Source organism: Denticeps clupeoides, unplaced genomic scaffold (assembly GCF_900700375.1).
Source record: "Denticeps clupeoides unplaced genomic scaffold, fDenClu1.1, whole genome shotgun sequence".
Classification (NCBI taxonomy): domain Eukaryota; kingdom Metazoa; phylum Chordata; class Actinopteri; order Clupeiformes; family Denticipitidae; genus Denticeps; species Denticeps clupeoides.
The window spans coordinates 37188-52096 of record NW_021629766.1 but is presented as its reverse complement, the minus strand read 5'-3'; the positions used below and the strand labels follow the sequence as shown (position 1 = coordinate 52096).

The 14909-nt window shown below is 41.3% G+C and overlaps 34 non-coding genes and 5 pseudogenes across 34 annotated transcripts; all 39 read left to right on the top strand.

The window, feature by feature from the left end:
• The first annotated feature begins 2799 nt into the window (after nucleotides 1-2799).
• LOC114773689 (5S ribosomal RNA) lies at nucleotides 2800-2918 on the top strand. The gene has a single exon (XR_003744422.1). It is a non-coding gene; the product is annotated as a 5S ribosomal RNA (ribosomal RNA).
• A 143-nt stretch (nucleotides 2919-3061) lies between these two features.
• On the top strand, nucleotides 3062-3180 carry LOC114773730 (5S ribosomal RNA). The gene has a single exon (XR_003744453.1). It is a non-coding gene; the product is annotated as a 5S ribosomal RNA (ribosomal RNA).
• Nucleotides 3181-3326: 146 nt separating this feature from the next.
• LOC114773709 (5S ribosomal RNA) lies at nucleotides 3327-3445 on the top strand. Its single transcript, XR_003744434.1, has one exon. It is a non-coding gene; the product is annotated as a 5S ribosomal RNA (ribosomal RNA).
• Nucleotides 3446-3589: 144 nt separating this feature from the next.
• LOC114773732 (5S ribosomal RNA) lies at nucleotides 3590-3708 on the top strand. Its single transcript, XR_003744455.1, has one exon. It is a non-coding gene; the product is annotated as a 5S ribosomal RNA (ribosomal RNA).
• Nucleotides 3709-3850: 142 nt separating this feature from the next.
• On the top strand, nucleotides 3851-3970 carry LOC114773672 (5S ribosomal RNA). Its single transcript, XR_003744416.1, has one exon. It is a non-coding gene; the product is annotated as a 5S ribosomal RNA (ribosomal RNA).
• Nucleotides 3971-4113: 143 nt separating this feature from the next.
• Nucleotides 4114-4232, top strand: LOC114773681 (uncharacterized; annotated as a pseudogene).
• Nucleotides 4233-4370: 138 nt separating this feature from the next.
• On the top strand, nucleotides 4371-4489 carry LOC114773717 (5S ribosomal RNA). The gene has a single exon (XR_003744442.1). It is a non-coding gene; the product is annotated as a 5S ribosomal RNA (ribosomal RNA).
• Nucleotides 4490-4633: 144 nt separating this feature from the next.
• Nucleotides 4634-4752, top strand: LOC114773708 (5S ribosomal RNA). The gene has a single exon (XR_003744433.1). It is a non-coding gene; the product is annotated as a 5S ribosomal RNA (ribosomal RNA).
• A 145-nt stretch (nucleotides 4753-4897) lies between these two features.
• Nucleotides 4898-5016, top strand: LOC114773742 (5S ribosomal RNA). Its single transcript, XR_003744464.1, has one exon. It is a non-coding gene; the product is annotated as a 5S ribosomal RNA (ribosomal RNA).
• A 145-nt stretch (nucleotides 5017-5161) lies between these two features.
• Nucleotides 5162-5280, top strand: LOC114773678 (5S ribosomal RNA). The gene has a single exon (XR_003744421.1). It is a non-coding gene; the product is annotated as a 5S ribosomal RNA (ribosomal RNA).
• Nucleotides 5281-5425: 145 nt separating this feature from the next.
• On the top strand, nucleotides 5426-5544 carry LOC114773706 (5S ribosomal RNA). The gene has a single exon (XR_003744432.1). It is a non-coding gene; the product is annotated as a 5S ribosomal RNA (ribosomal RNA).
• A 144-nt stretch (nucleotides 5545-5688) lies between these two features.
• On the top strand, nucleotides 5689-5807 carry LOC114773684 (uncharacterized; annotated as a pseudogene).
• A 137-nt stretch (nucleotides 5808-5944) lies between these two features.
• LOC114773683 (uncharacterized) lies at nucleotides 5945-6063 on the top strand (annotated as a pseudogene).
• A 136-nt stretch (nucleotides 6064-6199) lies between these two features.
• Nucleotides 6200-6318, top strand: LOC114773728 (5S ribosomal RNA). The gene has a single exon (XR_003744451.1). It is a non-coding gene; the product is annotated as a 5S ribosomal RNA (ribosomal RNA).
• Nucleotides 6319-6462: 144 nt separating this feature from the next.
• Nucleotides 6463-6582, top strand: LOC114773744 (5S ribosomal RNA). The gene has a single exon (XR_003744466.1). It is a non-coding gene; the product is annotated as a 5S ribosomal RNA (ribosomal RNA).
• A 144-nt stretch (nucleotides 6583-6726) lies between these two features.
• LOC114773720 (5S ribosomal RNA) lies at nucleotides 6727-6845 on the top strand. Its single transcript, XR_003744445.1, has one exon. It is a non-coding gene; the product is annotated as a 5S ribosomal RNA (ribosomal RNA).
• Nucleotides 6846-6989: 144 nt separating this feature from the next.
• Nucleotides 6990-7108, top strand: LOC114773701 (5S ribosomal RNA). Its single transcript, XR_003744427.1, has one exon. It is a non-coding gene; the product is annotated as a 5S ribosomal RNA (ribosomal RNA).
• Nucleotides 7109-7252: 144 nt separating this feature from the next.
• Nucleotides 7253-7371, top strand: LOC114773716 (5S ribosomal RNA). The gene has a single exon (XR_003744441.1). It is a non-coding gene; the product is annotated as a 5S ribosomal RNA (ribosomal RNA).
• Nucleotides 7372-7515: 144 nt separating this feature from the next.
• Nucleotides 7516-7634, top strand: LOC114773734 (5S ribosomal RNA). The gene has a single exon (XR_003744457.1). It is a non-coding gene; the product is annotated as a 5S ribosomal RNA (ribosomal RNA).
• A 144-nt stretch (nucleotides 7635-7778) lies between these two features.
• Nucleotides 7779-7897, top strand: LOC114773718 (5S ribosomal RNA). Its single transcript, XR_003744443.1, has one exon. It is a non-coding gene; the product is annotated as a 5S ribosomal RNA (ribosomal RNA).
• A 145-nt stretch (nucleotides 7898-8042) lies between these two features.
• On the top strand, nucleotides 8043-8161 carry LOC114773703 (5S ribosomal RNA). Its single transcript, XR_003744429.1, has one exon. It is a non-coding gene; the product is annotated as a 5S ribosomal RNA (ribosomal RNA).
• A 144-nt stretch (nucleotides 8162-8305) lies between these two features.
• LOC114773679 (uncharacterized) lies at nucleotides 8306-8424 on the top strand (annotated as a pseudogene).
• Nucleotides 8425-8561: 137 nt separating this feature from the next.
• Nucleotides 8562-8680, top strand: LOC114773705 (5S ribosomal RNA). The gene has a single exon (XR_003744431.1). It is a non-coding gene; the product is annotated as a 5S ribosomal RNA (ribosomal RNA).
• A 144-nt stretch (nucleotides 8681-8824) lies between these two features.
• LOC114773736 (5S ribosomal RNA) lies at nucleotides 8825-8943 on the top strand. Its single transcript, XR_003744459.1, has one exon. It is a non-coding gene; the product is annotated as a 5S ribosomal RNA (ribosomal RNA).
• A 144-nt stretch (nucleotides 8944-9087) lies between these two features.
• On the top strand, nucleotides 9088-9206 carry LOC114773692 (uncharacterized; annotated as a pseudogene).
• Nucleotides 9207-9343: 137 nt separating this feature from the next.
• LOC114773713 (5S ribosomal RNA) lies at nucleotides 9344-9462 on the top strand. The gene has a single exon (XR_003744438.1). It is a non-coding gene; the product is annotated as a 5S ribosomal RNA (ribosomal RNA).
• Nucleotides 9463-9607: 145 nt separating this feature from the next.
• LOC114773729 (5S ribosomal RNA) lies at nucleotides 9608-9726 on the top strand. The gene has a single exon (XR_003744452.1). It is a non-coding gene; the product is annotated as a 5S ribosomal RNA (ribosomal RNA).
• A 144-nt stretch (nucleotides 9727-9870) lies between these two features.
• On the top strand, nucleotides 9871-9989 carry LOC114773712 (5S ribosomal RNA). Its single transcript, XR_003744437.1, has one exon. It is a non-coding gene; the product is annotated as a 5S ribosomal RNA (ribosomal RNA).
• Nucleotides 9990-10133: 144 nt separating this feature from the next.
• LOC114773710 (5S ribosomal RNA) lies at nucleotides 10134-10252 on the top strand. The gene has a single exon (XR_003744435.1). It is a non-coding gene; the product is annotated as a 5S ribosomal RNA (ribosomal RNA).
• A 144-nt stretch (nucleotides 10253-10396) lies between these two features.
• On the top strand, nucleotides 10397-10515 carry LOC114773735 (5S ribosomal RNA). The gene has a single exon (XR_003744458.1). It is a non-coding gene; the product is annotated as a 5S ribosomal RNA (ribosomal RNA).
• A 144-nt stretch (nucleotides 10516-10659) lies between these two features.
• On the top strand, nucleotides 10660-10778 carry LOC114773704 (5S ribosomal RNA). The gene has a single exon (XR_003744430.1). It is a non-coding gene; the product is annotated as a 5S ribosomal RNA (ribosomal RNA).
• A 144-nt stretch (nucleotides 10779-10922) lies between these two features.
• Nucleotides 10923-11041, top strand: LOC114773671 (5S ribosomal RNA). The gene has a single exon (XR_003744415.1). It is a non-coding gene; the product is annotated as a 5S ribosomal RNA (ribosomal RNA).
• A 144-nt stretch (nucleotides 11042-11185) lies between these two features.
• LOC114773739 (5S ribosomal RNA) lies at nucleotides 11186-11304 on the top strand. The gene has a single exon (XR_003744462.1). It is a non-coding gene; the product is annotated as a 5S ribosomal RNA (ribosomal RNA).
• A 145-nt stretch (nucleotides 11305-11449) lies between these two features.
• On the top strand, nucleotides 11450-11568 carry LOC114773731 (5S ribosomal RNA). Its single transcript, XR_003744454.1, has one exon. It is a non-coding gene; the product is annotated as a 5S ribosomal RNA (ribosomal RNA).
• Nucleotides 11569-11712: 144 nt separating this feature from the next.
• On the top strand, nucleotides 11713-11831 carry LOC114773676 (5S ribosomal RNA). The gene has a single exon (XR_003744419.1). It is a non-coding gene; the product is annotated as a 5S ribosomal RNA (ribosomal RNA).
• Nucleotides 11832-11975: 144 nt separating this feature from the next.
• On the top strand, nucleotides 11976-12094 carry LOC114773743 (5S ribosomal RNA). The gene has a single exon (XR_003744465.1). It is a non-coding gene; the product is annotated as a 5S ribosomal RNA (ribosomal RNA).
• A 144-nt stretch (nucleotides 12095-12238) lies between these two features.
• On the top strand, nucleotides 12239-12357 carry LOC114773726 (5S ribosomal RNA). The gene has a single exon (XR_003744449.1). It is a non-coding gene; the product is annotated as a 5S ribosomal RNA (ribosomal RNA).
• Nucleotides 12358-12501: 144 nt separating this feature from the next.
• Nucleotides 12502-12620, top strand: LOC114773741 (5S ribosomal RNA). Its single transcript, XR_003744463.1, has one exon. It is a non-coding gene; the product is annotated as a 5S ribosomal RNA (ribosomal RNA).
• Nucleotides 12621-12764: 144 nt separating this feature from the next.
• On the top strand, nucleotides 12765-12883 carry LOC114773673 (5S ribosomal RNA). The gene has a single exon (XR_003744417.1). It is a non-coding gene; the product is annotated as a 5S ribosomal RNA (ribosomal RNA).
• The last annotated feature ends 2026 nt before the right edge of the window (nucleotides 12884-14909 follow it).

Here is a 14909-nt window from a genome sequence, read left to right as displayed (position 1 = left end):
CGTCTGATCTCGGAAGCTAAGAAGGCTTGGGCCGGTTAGTACTTGGATGGGAGACCTCCTGGGAAACCAGGTGCTTTAACTGTCGAAAAACTTTTTTAAAATAAAGTTTTTTTGCATCGCTTTGTTAGTTTTTTTATCTAAAGTAAGTTTACGAGGTATTTTCACGCTGTGATATGTTTTTCAAGCCTAGGTTGTTTTAAAGTCAAGATTTTCAAGCAGAGATTTGCTTACGGCCCATACCAGCCAAGAACGGCCCGGTCTCGTCTGATCTCGGAAGCTAAGAAGCTCTCGGAAAGCCTATGCTGGACCCCCCTCCCCCACTTCGGGACAATCAGATCACCTTTCTTTGTTTCTCACCCCCAAGTACTCCCCCCTCATCAACCGTGTGAAGCCATCAGTGAGGACCATCAAGGTGTGGCCAGCGGGGGCTGACATCACACTCCAGGACAGGTTCCAACACACAGACTGGAGTATGTTTGCTTCACAGGCCACCTGTGGCTCTCACACGGACATCGACATCTACACCTCCTCTGTTCTGAACTACATTAACACCACCATAGACACGGTTACTACTCAGAAACAGATCACCACATACCCTAATCAGAAGCCTTGGATGAACAAGGAGGTGCGTCTCCTGCTGAAGGCACGCAACAATGCCTTCAGATCGGGTGATGCACAGGCCTACGGCATTTCCAGGGCGAACCTGAAGAGGGGCATCAAAAAGGCCAAGCACTGCTACAAACTAAAGCTAGAGGAATACTTCTCCAATGCTGATCCTCGACGCTTGTGGCAGGGCATTCAGGCCATTACAGACTATAAACCCAGCAACTCAGCCCCCACAACCACAAATGTCCTCTTTCTGAATGAGCTCAACGACTTTTATGCTCGCTTTGAAAGAGACAACAAGCAACCTGCTGTCAAGATCCCCTCATCTACCGACCACTCGCCCATCATACTCACCTCCTCAGATGTTTGCACTGCACTGAGTCGGATAAACGCGCGCAGGGCTGCTGGACCAGACGGCATCCCGGGGCGCGTTCTTAGAGCATGTGCAGAGCAGCTCGCTGGCGTATTCACGGACATTTTTAACATGTCTCTCGCCCAAGCAGCTGTTCCAACATGCCTCAAATCCACCTCCATTGTACCAGTGCCGAAACATTCTAGCCCAACATGCCTGAATGACTACCGCCCTGTAGCACTCACACCCATAATCATGAAGTGCTTCGAGCGGTTAGTCCTGGCACATCTGAGGGACTTCCTCCCACCAACTCTGGACCCACACCAGTTTGCGTACCGTAGCAATAGGAGCATAGAGGATGCAGTCTCCATAGCGCTGCACTCTGTACTCACACACCTGGACAAGCAAAACACATATGCACGGATGCTGTTTGTTGATTTCAGCTCAGCATTTAACACTGTCATCCCCTCTAAGCTAATCTCTAAACTTAGAGCCCTGGACATCAACACCTCACTTTGCAACTGGATTATGGACTTTCTGACCAGCAGACCACAGCATGTAAGGTCAGGCCACATCCGCTCCACTACTGTCACGCTCAACACTGGTGTACCACAGGGCTGTGTGCTGAGCCCCTTCCTCTACTCCCTCTTCACCCATGACTGCCGACCTATGTATGGATCAAACTCCGTTATTAAGTTTGCAGATGACACCACGGTGATAGGTCTCATCGACAACAACGATGAGACTGCCTACAGGCAGGAGGTCCAGCATCTGGCCACTTGGTGCACAGAAAATAACCTTCTCCTAAACACCACCAAGACCAAGGAGCTCATTGTGGACTTCAGGAGGGAGAGAAGAGGCTCGCATGATCCCATCCACATCAATGGGATGACTGTGCAGCCTGTTACATCCTTCAAGTTCCTGGGGACCCACATCTCAGAGGACCTGTCCTGGAGCATTAACACCTCCAGCCTGGTCAAGAAGGCTCACCAGCGCCTCTTCTTCTTGAGAACATTAAAAAAGAACCAGCTACCCACTACCATCCTGTTGAACTTTTACCGCTCTACAATAGAGAGCATCCTTACCAGCTGTCTCACAGTGTGGTATGGAAGCTGCACTGTTGCTGAGCGTAAGGCGATGCAGCGGGTGGTGAAAACTGCCCAGCGCATCACAGGGACTCCACTTCCATCCATTGAGGAAATCCAGAGGAAGCACTGTCTGCGTCGAGCTCGCAGTATTCTTAAGGACTCCTCCCACCCGGCCCACGAACTGTTCTCTCTCCTGCCTTCAGGCAGACGGTTCAGGCTACCACGGACAAGAACCAGCAGACTTAGGAACAGCTTTTTTCCCAGAGCTGTTTCCTTGCTGAACTCCTCTGCCCCCCCATACACTCTTGATAATCACTGCACTGCACATATCACTTTGTACTGCACATATCACTTTGTACTGCACATATCACTTTATGTATAGCACATATCACTTTATGTATATATATATAACTTAACTTATTTGAACTGTATCCTGCACTTGCTGCTTATTGCACTTCTGGTTAGACCTAAACTACATTTCGTTGCCCTGTACTTGTACATGTGTAATGACAATAAAGTTGAATCTAATCTAATCTAATCTAAGAAGGCTTGGGCCTGGTTAGTACTTGGATGGGAGACCTCCTGGGAATACCAGGTGCTGTAAGCTTTAACTGTTGAAAACTTTTTTAAAATGAAGTTTTTTTTTGCATCGCTTTGTTAGTTTTTATGTAAAGTAAGTTAAGAGGTATTTTCACTCTGTGATATGTTTTCAAGCCTAGGTTGTTTAAAGTCCAAGATTTTCAAGCAGAGATTGCTTACGGCCATACCAGCCCAAGAACGCCCGGTCTCATCTGATCTCGGAAGCTAAGAAGGCTTGGGCCTGGTTAGTACTTGGATGGGAGACCTCCTGGGAATACCAGGTGCTGTATGCTTTAACTGTTGAAAATCTTTTTAAAATGAAGTTTTTTGCATCGCTTTGTTAGTTTTTATCTAAAGTAAGTTAAGAGGTATTTTCACTTTGTAATATGTTTTCAAGCCTAGGTTGTTTAAAGTCCAAGATTTTCAAGCAGAGATTGCTTACGGCCATACCAGCCCAAGAACGCCCGGTCTCGTCTGATCTCGGAAGCTAAGAAGGCTTGGGCCTGGTTAGTACTTGGATGGGAGACCTCCTGGGAATACCAGGTGCTGTAAGCTTTAACTGTTGAAAACTTTTTTAAAATGAAGTTTTTTTTTGCATCGCTTTGTTAGTTTTTATGTAAAGTAAGTTAAGAGGTATTTTCACTCTGTGATATGTTTTCAAGCCTAGGTTGTTTAAAGTCCAAGATTTTCAAGCAGAGATTGCTTACGGCCATACCAGCCCAAGAACGCCCGGTCTCGTCTGATCTCGGAAGCTAAGAAGGCTTGGGCCTGGTTAGTACTTGGATGGGAGACCTCCTGGGAATACCAGGTGCTGTATGCTTTAACTGTTGAAAAACTTTTTAAAATGAAGTTTTTTTGCATCGCTTTGTTAGTTTTTATCTAAAGTAAGTTAAGAGGTATTTTCACTCTGTAATATGTTTTCAAGCCTAGGTTGTTTAAAGTCCAAGATTTTCAAGCAGAGATTGCTTACGGCCATACCAGCCAAAGAACGCCCGGTCTCGTCTGATCTCGGAAGCTATGAAGGCTTGGGCCTGGTTAGTACTTGGATGGGAGACCTCTTGGGAATACCAGGTGCTGTAAGCTTTAACTGTTGAAAAACTTTTTAAAATGAAGTTTTTTTGCATCGCTTTGTTATTTTTATCTAAGTAAGTTAAGAGGTATTATCACTCTGTGATATGTTTTCAAACCTAGGTTGTTTAAAGTCCAAGATTTTCAAGCAGAGATTGCTTACGGCCATACCAGCCCAAGAACGCCCGGTCTCGTCTGATCTCAGGAAGCTAAGAAGGCTTGGGCCTGGTTAGTACTTGGATGGGAGACCTCCTGGGAATACCAGGTGCTGTAAGCTTTAACTGTTGAAAAACTTTTTAAAATGAAGTTTTTTTGGATCGCTTTGTTAGTTTTTATGTAAAGTAAGTTAAGAGTTTTTTCACTCTGTGATATGTTTTCAAGCCTAGGTTGTTTAAAGTCCAAGATTTTCAAGCAGAGATTGCTTACGGCCATACCAGCCCAAGAACACCCGGTCTCGTCTGATCTCGGAAGCTAAGAAGGCTTGGGCCTGGTTAGTACTTGGATGGGAGACCTCCTGGGAATACCAGGTGCTTTAACTGTTGAAAAACTTTTTAAAATAAAGTTTTTTTGCATCGCTTTGTTAGTTTTTATCTAAAGTAAGTTAAGAGGTATTTTCACGCTGTGATTATGTTTTCAAGCCTAGGTTGTTTAAAGTCCAAGATTTTCAAGCAGAGATTGCTTACGGCCATACCAGCCCAAGAACGCCCGGTCTCGTCTGATCTCGGAAGCTAAGAAGGCTTGGGCCTGGTTAGTACTTGGATGGGAGACCTCCTGGGAATACCAGGTGCTGTAAGCTTTAACTGTTGAAAAACTTTTTAAAATGAAGTTTTTTTGCATCGCTTTGTTAGTTTTTATGTAAAGTAAGTTAAGAGGTATTTTAACTCTGTGATATGTTTTCAAGCCTAGGTTGTTTAAAGTCCAAGATTTTCAAGCAGAGATTGCTTACGGCCATACCAGCCCAAGAACGCCCGGTCTCGTCTGATCTCGGAAGCTAAGAAGGCTTGGGCCTGGTTAGTACTTGGATGGGAGACCTCCTGGGAATACCAGGTGCTGTATGCTTTAACTGTTGAAAAACTTTTTAAAATGAAGTTTTTTTGCATCGCTTTGTTAGATTTTTATCTAAAGTAAGTTAAGAGGTATTTTCACTCTGTGATATGTTTTCAAGCCTAGGTTGTTTAAAGTCCAAGATTTTCAAGCAGAGCTTGCTTACGGCCATACCAGCCCAAGAACGCCCGGTCTCGTCTGATCTCGGAAGCTAAGAAGGCTTGGGCCTGGTTAGTACTTGGATGGGAGACCTCTTGGGAATACCAGGTGCTGTAAGCTTTAACTGTTGAAAAACTTTTAAAATGAAGTTTTTTTTGCATCGCTTTGTTAGTTTTTATCTAAAAGTAAGTTAAGAGGTATTATCACTCTGTGATATGTTTTCAAACCTAGGTTGTTTAAAGTCCAAGATTTTCAAGCAGAGATTGCTTACGGCCATACCAGCCCAAGAACGCCCGGTCTCGTCTGATCTCGGAAGCTAAGAAGGCTTGGGCCTGGTTAGTACTTGGATGGGAGACCTCCTGGGAGTACCAGGTGCTGTAAGCTTTAACTGTTGAAAACTTTTTAAAATGAAGTTTTTTTTGCATCGCTTTGTTAGTTTTTATGTAAAGTAAGTTAAGAGGTATTTTCACTCTGTGATATGTTTTAAAGCCTAGGTTGTTTAAAGTCCAAGATTTTCAAGTCAGAGATTGCTTACGGCCATACCAGCCCAAGAACGCCCGGTCTCGTCTGATCTCGGAAGCTAAGAAGGCTTGGGCCTGGTTAGTACTTGGATGGGAGACCTCCTGGGAATACCAGGTGCTGTATGCTTTAACTGTTGAAAAACTTTTTAAAATGAAGTTTTTTTGCATCGCTTTGTTAGTTTTTATCTAAAGTAAGTTAAGAGGTATTTTCACTCTGTGATATGTTTTCAAGCCTAGGTTGTTTAAAGTCCAAGATTTTCAAGCAGAGATTGCTTACGGCCATACCAGCCCAAGAACGCCCGGTCTCGTCTGATCTCGGAAGCTAAGAAGGCTTGGGCCTGGTTAGTACTTGGATGGGAGACCTCCTGGGAATACCAGGTGCTTTAACTGTTGAAAAACTTTTTAAAATGAAGTTTTTTTGCATCGCTTTGTTAGTTTTTATCTAAAGTAAGTTAAGAGGTATTTTATCTCTGTGATATGTTTTCAAGCCTAGGTTGTTTAAAGTCCAAGATTTTCAAGCAGAGATTGCTTACGGCCATACCAGCCCAAGAACGCCCGGTCTCGTCTGATCTCGGAAGCTAAGAAGGCTTGGGCCTGGTTAGTACTTGGATGGGAGACCTCCTGGGAATACCAGGTGCTTTAACTGTTGAAAAACTTTTTAAAATAAGTTTTTTTGCATCGCTTTGTTAGTTTTTATCTAAAGTAAGTTAAGAGGTATTTTCACTCTGTGATATGTTTTCAAGCCTAGGTTGTTTAAAGTCCAAGATTTTCAAGCAGAGATTGCTTACGGCCATACCAGCCCAAGAACGCCCGGTCTCGTCTGATCTCGGAAGCTAAGAAGGCTTGGGCCTGGTTAGTACTTGGATGGGAGACCTCCTGGGAATACCAGGTGCTGTAATGCTTTAACTGTTGAAAAACTTTTTAAAATGAAGTTTTTTGCATCGCTTTGTTAGTTTTTATCTAAAGTAAGTTAAGAGGTATTTTCACTCTGTGATATGTTTTCAAGCCTAGGTTGTTTAAAGTCCAAGATTTTCAAGCAGAGATTGCTTACGGCCATACCAGCCCAAGAACGCCCGGTCTCGTCTGATCTCGGAAGCTAATGAAGGCTTGGGCCTGGTTAGTACTTGGATGGGAGACCTCTTGGGAATACCAGGTGCTGTAAGCTTTAACTGTTGAAAAACTTTTTAAAATGAAGTTTTTTTGCATCGCTTTGTTAGTTTTTATCTTAAGTAAGTTAAGAGGTATTATCACTCTGTGATATGTTTTCAAACCTAGGTTGTTTAAAGTCCAAGATTTTCAAGCAGAGATTGCTTACGGCCATACCAGCCCAAGAACGCCCGGTCTCGTCTGATCTCAGAAGCTAAGAAGGCTTGGGCCTGGTTAGTACTTGGATGGGAGACCTCCTGGGAATACCAGGTGCTGTAAGCTTTAACTGTTGAAAAACTTTTTAAAATAAAGTTTTTTTGCATCGCTTTGTTAGTTTTTATCTAAAGTAAGTTAAGAGGTATTTTCACTCTGTGATATGTTTTCAAGCCTAGGTTGTTTAAAGTCCAAGATTTTCAAGCAGAGATTGCTTACGGCCATACCAGCCCAAGAACGCCCGGTCTCGTCTGATCTCGGAAGGTAAGAAGGCTTGGGCCTGGTTAGTACTTGGATGGGAGACCTCCTGGGAATACCAGGTGCTGTAAGCTTTAACTGTTGAAAAACTTTTTAAAATGAAGTTTTTTTGCATCGCTTTGTTAGTTTTTATCTAAAGTAAGTTAAGAGGTATTTTCACTCTGTGTTATGTTTTCAAGCTTAGGTTGTTTAAAGTCCAAGATTTTCAAGCAGAGATTGCTTACGGCCATACCAGCCCAGGAACGCCCGGTCTCATCTAATCTCGGAAGCTAAGAAGGCTTGGGCCTGGTTAGTACTTGGATGGGAGACCTCCTGGGAATACCAGGTGCTGTAAGCTTTAACTGTTGAAAAACTTTTTAAAATGAAGTTTTTTTGCATCGCTTTATTAGTTTTTATCTAAAGTAAGTCAAGAGGTGTTTTCACTCTGTGATATGTTTTCAAGCCTAGGTTGTTTAAAGTCCAAGATTTTCAAGCAGAGATTGCTTACGGCCATACCAGCCCAAGAACGCCCGGTCTCGTCTGATCTCGGAAGGTAAGAAGGCTTGGGCCTGGTTATTACTTGGATGGGAGACCTCCTGGGAATACCAGGTGCTGTAAGCTTTAAGTGTTGAAAAACTTTTTAAAATGAAGTTTTTTTGCATCGCTTTGTTAGTTTTTATCTAAAGTAAGTTAAGAGGTGTTTTCACTCTGTGATATGTTTTCAAACCTAGGTTGTTTAAAGTCCAAGATTTTCAAGCAGAGATTGCTTACGTCCATACCAGCCCAAGAACGCCCGGTCTCGTCTGATCTCGGAAGCTAAGAAGGCTTGGGCCTGGTTAGTACTTGGATGGGAGACCTCCTGGGAATACCAGGTGCTGTAAGCTTTAACTGTTGAAAAACGTTTTTAAAATGAATTTTTTTTGCATCGCTTTGTTAGTTTTTATGTAAAGTAAGTTAAGAGGTATTTTCACTCTGTGATATGTTTTCAAGCCTAGGTTGTTTAAAGTCCAAGATTTTCAAGCAGAGATTGCTAACGGCCATACCAGCCCAAGAACGCCCGGTCTCGTCTGATCTCGGAAGCTAAGAAGGCTTGGGCCTGGTTAGTACTTGGATGGGAGACCTCCTGGGAATACCAGGTGCTGTAAGCTTTAACTGTTGAAAAACTTTTTAAAATGAAGTTTTTTTGCATCGCTTTGTTAGTTTTTATCTAAAGTAAGTTAAGAGGTATTTTCACTCTGTGATATGTTTTCAAGCCTAGGTTGTTTAAAGTCCAAGATTTTCAAGCAGAGATTGCTTACGGCCATACCAGCCCAAAAACGCCCGGTCTCGTCTGATCTCGGAAGCTAAGAAGGCTTGGGCCTGGTTAGTACTTGGATGGGAGACCTCCTGGGAATACCAGGTGCTTTAACTGTTGAAAAACTTTTTAAAATGAAGTTTTTTTGCATCGCTTTGTTAGTTTTTATCTAAAGTAAGTTAAGAGGTATTTTCACTCTGTGATATGTTTTCAAGCCTAGGTTGTTTAAAGTCCAAGATTTTCAAGCAGAGATTGCTTACGGCCATACCAGCCCAAGAACGCCCGGTCTCGTCTGATCTCGGAAGCTAAGAAGGCTTGGGCCTGGTTAGTACTTGGATGGGAGACCTCCTGGGAATACCAGGTGCTGTAAGCTTTAACTGTTGAAAAACTTTTTAAAATAAAGTTTTTTTGCATCGCTTTGTTAGTTTTTATCTAAAGTAAGTCAAGAGGTATTTTCACTATGTGATATGTTTTCAAGCCTAGGTTGTTTAAAGTCCAAGATTTTCAAGCAGAGATTGCTTACGGCCATACCAGCCCAAGAACGCCCGGTCTCGTCTGATCTCGGAAGCTAAGAAGGCTTGGGCCTGGTTAGTACATGGATGGTAGACCTCCTGGGAATACCAGGTGCTGTAAGCTTTAACTGTTGAAAAACTTTTTAAAATGAAGTTTTTTTGCATCGCTTTGTTAGTTTTTATGTAAAGTAAGTTAAGAGGTATTTTCACTCTGTGATATGTTTTAAAGCCTAGGTTGTTTAAAGTCCAAGATTGTCAAGCAGAGATTGCTTACGGCCATACCAGCCCAAGAACGCCCGGACTCGTCTGATCTCGGAAGCTAAGAAGGCTTGGGCCTGGTTAGTACTTGGATGGGAGACCTCCTGGGAATACCAGGTGCTTTAACTGTTGAAAAACTTTTTAAAATGAAGTTTTTTTGCATCGCTTTGTTAGTTTTTATCTAAAGTAAGTTAAGAGGTATTTTCACTCTGTGATATGTTTTCAAGCCTAGGTTGTTTAAAGTCCAAGATTTTCAAGCAGAGATTGCTTACGGCCATACCAGCCCAAGAACGCCCGGACTCGTCTGATCTCGGAAGCTAAGAAGGCTTGGGCCTGGTTAGTACTTGGATGGGAGACCTCCTGGGAATACCAGGTGCTGTAAGCTTTAACTGTTGAAAAACTTTTTAAAATGAAAGTTTTTTTGCATCGCTTTGTTAGTTTTTATCTAAAGTAAGTCAAGAGGTATTTTCACTATGTGATATGTTTTCAAGCCTAGGTTGTTTAAAGTCCAAGATTTTCAAGCAGAGATTGCTTACGGCCATACCAGCCCAAGAACGCCCGGTCTCGTCTGATCTCGGAAGCTAAGAAGGCTTGGGCCTGGTTAGTATTTGGATGGTAGACCTCCTGGGAATACCAGGTGCTGTAAGCTTTAACTGTTGAAAAACTTTTTAAAATGAAGTTTTTTTGCATCGCTTTGTTAGTTTTTATGTAAAGTAAGTTAAGAGGTATTTTCACTCTGTGATATGTTTTCAAGCCTAGGTTGTTTAAAGTCCAAGATTGTCAAGCAGAGATTGCTTACGGCCATACCAGCCCAAGAACGCCCGGACTCGTCTGATCTCGGAAGCTAAGAAGGCTTGGGCCTGGTTAGTACTTGGATGGGAGACCTCCTGGGAATACCAGGTGCTGTAAGCTTTAAATGTTGAAAAACTTTTTAAAATGAAGTTTTTTTGCATCGCTTTGTTAGTTTTTATCTAAAGTAAGTCAAGAGGTGTTTTCACTCTGTGATATGTTTTCAAGCCTAGGTTGTTTAAAGTCCAAGATTTTCAAGCAGAGATTGCTTACGGCCATACCAGCCCAAGAACGCCCGGTCTCGTCTGATCTCGGAAGCTAAGAAGGCTTGGGCCTGGTTAGTACTTGGATGGTAGACCTCCTGGGAATACCAGGTGCTGTAAGCTTTAACTGTTGAAAAACTTTTTAAAATAAAGTTTTTTTGCATCGCTTTGTTAGTTTTTATCTAAAGTAAGTTAAGAGGTATTTTCACTCTGTGATATGTTTTCAAGCCTAGGTTGTTAAAAGTCCAAGATTTTCAAGCAGAGATTGCTTATGGCCATACCAGCCCAAGAACGCCCAGTCTCGTCTGATCTCGGAAGCTAAGAAGGCTTGGGCCTGGTTAGTACTTGGATGGGAGACCTCCTGGGAATACCAGGTGCTGTAAGCTTTAACTGTTGAAAAACTTTTTAAAATGAAGTTTTTTTGCATCGCTTTGTTAGTTTTTATGTAAAGTAAGTTAAGAGGTATTTTCACTCTGTGATATGTTTTCAAGCCTAGGTTGTTTAAAGTCCAAGATTTTCAAGCAGAGATTGCTTACGGCCATACCAGCCCAAGAACGCCCGGTCTCGTCTGATCTCGGAAGCTAAGAAGGCTTGGGCCTGGTTAGTACTTGGATGGGAGACCTCCTGGGAATACCAGGTGCTGTATGCTTTAACTGTTGAAAAACTTTTTAAAATGAAGTTTTTTTGCATCGCTTTGTTAGTTTTTATCTAAAGTAAGTTAAGAGGTATTTTCACTCTGTAATATGTTTTCAAGCCTAGGTTGTTTAAAGTCCAAGATTTTCAAGCAGAGATTGCTTACGGCCATACCAGCCCAAGAACGCCCGGTCTCGTCTGATCTCGGAAGCTAAGAAGGCTTGGGCCTGGTTAGTACTTGGATGGGAGACCTCCTGGGAATACCAGGTGCTGTAAGCTTTAACTGTTGAAAAACTTTTTAAAATGAATTTTTTTTGCATCGCTTTGTTAGTTTTTATGTAAAGTAAGTTAAGAGGTATTTTCACTCTGTGATATGTTTTCAAGCCTAGGTTGTTTAAAGTACAAGATTTTCAAGCAGAGATTGCTTACGGCCATACCAGCCCAAGAACGCCCGGTCTTGTCTGATCTTGGAAGCTAAGAAGGCTTGGGCCTGGTTAGTACTTGGATGGGAGACCTCCTGGGAATACCAGGTGCTGTAAGCTTTAACTGTTGAAAAACTTTTTAAAATGAAGTTTTTTTTGCATCGCTTTGTTAGTTTTTATGTAAAGTAAGTTAAGAGGTATTTTCACTCTGTGATATGTTTTCAAGCCTAGGTTGTTTAAAGTCCAAGATTTTCAAGCAGAGATTGCTTACGGCCATACCAGCCCAAGAACGCCCGGTCTCGTCTGATCTCGGAAGCTAAGAAGGCTTGGGCCTGGTTAGTACTTGGATGGGAGACCTCCTGGCAATACCAGGTGCTGTAAGCTTTAACTGTTGAAAAACTTTTTAAAATGAAGTTTTTTTGCATCGCTTTGTTAGTTTTTATCTAAAGTAAGTTAAGAGGTATTTTCACTCTGTGATATGTTTTCAAGCCTAGGTTGTTTAAAGTCCAAGATTTTCAAGCAGAGATTGCTTACGGCCATACCAGCCCAAGAACGCCCGGTCTCGTCTGATCTCGGAAGCTAAGAAGGCTTGGGCCTGGTTAGTACTTGGATAGAGGACCTCTTGGGAATACCAGGTGCTGTAGGCTTTAACTGTTGAAAAACTTTTTAAAATGAAGTTTTTTTGCATCGCTTTGTTAGTTTTTATCTAAAGTAAGTTAAGAGGTATTTTCACTCTGTGATATGATTTCAAGCCTAGGTTGTTTAAAGTCCAAGATTTTCAAGCAGAGATTGCTTACGGCCATACCAGCCCAAGAACGCCCGGTCTCGTCTGATCTCGGAAGCTAAGAAGGCTTGGGCCTGGTTAGTACTTGGATAGAGGACCTCCTGGGAATACCAGGTGCTGTAAGCTTTAAGTGTTGAAAAACTTTTTAAAATGAAGTTTTTTTGCATCGCTTTGTTAGTTTTTATCTAAAGTAAGTTAAGAGGTATTTTCACTCTGTGATATGTTTTCAAGCCTAGGTTGTTTAAAGTCCAAGATTTTCAAGCAGAGATTGCTTACGGCCATACCAGCCCAAGAACGTCCGGTCTCATCTGATCTCGGAAGCTAAGAAGGCTTGGGCCTGGTTAGTACTTGGATGGAAGACCTCCTGGGAATACCAGGTGCTGTAAGCTTTAACTGTTGAAAAACCTTTTAAAATGAAATTTTTTTGCATAACTTTGTTAGTTTTTATCTAAAGTAAGTTAAGAGGTATTTTCATTCTGTGATATGTTTTCAAGCCTAGGTTGTTTAAAGTCCAAGATTTTCAAGCAGAGATTGCTTACGGCCATACCAGCCCAAGAACGCCCGGTCTCGTCTGATCTCGGAAGCTAAGAAGGCTTGGGCCTGGTTAGTACTTGGATAGAGGACCTCCTGGGAATACCAGGTGCTGTAAGCTTTAACTGTTGAAAAACATTTTAAAATGAAGTTTTTTTGCATCGCTTTGTTAGTTTTTATCTAAAGTAAGTTAAGAGGTATTTTCACTCTGTGATATGTTTTCAAGCTTAGGTTGTTTAAAGTCCAAGATTTTCAAGCAGAGATTGCTTACGGCCATACTAGCCCAAGAACGCCCGGTCTCGTCTGATCTCGGAAGCTAAGAAGGCTTGGGCCTGCTTAGTACTTGGATGGTAGACCTCCTGGGAATACCAGGTGCTGTAAGCTTTAAGTGTTGAAAAACTTTTTAAAATGAAGTTTTTTTGCATCGCTTTGTTAGTTTTTATCTAAAGTAAGTTAAGAGGTATTTTCACTCTGTGATATGTTTTCAAGCCTAGGAAGTTTTTCAACAGTTAAAAAGAAGAAACTGGTGATCTACTGTCATGCACAACCATATGTAGGGTTTACCAGGTCTGAAAAAGAGAAAAGATCCGGTTAGCAACAGTTGTGTAGACAAAAAGCCTTGTTGATGTCACAGGATAAAGGGCAGACTCAAAATGTCAGAACAACCAATGTATGTGGACAGTGTTGGGGAGTGACGGAATGCATGTACCGTTTAAATGAGTGATAATCCGAATACAGTTACTTTGCTAAAATAAATGTATACACGGCTGTCTGATCAGCGCTGCCACCAGGACGACCATCTGCCCGTTCCAGAGCAAGCACAAGTGTGCGTAATAGTGCGCGTAACAGTGCTAAACGTTACCACAAAACATTCCATTTTCTCCAAGTACAGTATGAGTGCGAGGAATAATTAATTCATGCATTTTTATAATAATTTTTTTATAATTATCTCGGTATTGTTCACTGATAAGACCTGATAAGACCTCATTATTTAGTAAACTTAGTGTTTGTTTTTTTGTAAGCATTAGAAAAGCAGCACCTCATATGTTTATGCCAATTGTTAGCCAATTATTGGATTTTTTGGGGGGATTTAAGTTTTTCAACCAAACAGTTCAGCACTGACACCTTAGAGGGTTCTTGTAAATGGCCATGAAGTAATGTTGCTGGGTTGCATTAAAACATATATTGTCTTGTGTTTAAAAAGATATGTGGTGGTTGTCATATGTTGTCATTGTCACATCAAGTTTAAAATATCTGATTTGTATTGAAGGATCTTTAGTATTTTCAAGTTATTTGTGGAAGAGTAATATTGACAGTAAATGCCAAAAAGTATATTTAATTTTTTTTTTTTTATTCTACTTTATTAACTAGAAAACTGAAGACTGGAGAATTATCAAAACAATTTAACATTCTGTTGGTAGGGTCAAAATGTGGTGTAATCATTATGTAAGCATGGATGCATCCAACCCTGGATCTAGTGGTTCAGGCTGGTGTTGGTCTCTCAGGGGGGGGGGCTGTCCATGTAACTACCGATTGTAAGTCACTCTGGATAAGGCTTTCTGATAAATACCATAGATGTACACATAAATTAGTATTGCTGCTGACATGTCCATTCCCTTATTACCACAGTGTATGGCTACTTGATGGCTACTTAAATACAGCATAATACACCAAGTCACAAAGCTCAAACTATCTCAGTCTAGTTACTTGAACATGACATTGAGTTCGCTGTACTCTACATTCACCAGGACTCAATCCAAACAGAACACCTTCGGATATTGGCTTCGGATATCATAGACAACCAGCAGACAAATCTGCCGCAGCTACATGATGCTATCATGTCTGTATGGCTCAATATATCTGAGAAATATTTCCACACCTTTTTGAGGCTATGCCATGAAGAATAAGGTGGTTCTAAAGGCATAAGGTGGTCCACCCGAGTACTAACGAGGTCTACCTAATAATATGACCAGCGAGAATCAATCATACAGATAGAAAATCTGCGAACAATGAAGCACTTCAGCATCAGAAGGATAAAAAAATACAAATATACTGTAGAAAAAATATACAAATAAATAAACTTTAAATTCTTTGATATTATAGCCCTAAAGTTGCATGCCCCCTCCCTAAAAATCGCACCCCTTGATACGATTTCAGAAAATATGAAATTGTTAACATGAGAAATTTATTTGAAGTTACTTGATAATAATATTAAAAACCATGTCTAAAATATATATATGTCTGATGTGAACTATATTAAAAAGTGGTTAGAAAGTGAGTAGGTATATATTTTCAATATTATCATTACATAATCCATAGTGGAAAAACATGATTAAAAAGAATGTTGAAAAGTTTTTTCAATGTTCATAAATATATCAGTTTGATAAACAGAAGTCTGTGTGAGGTTCAT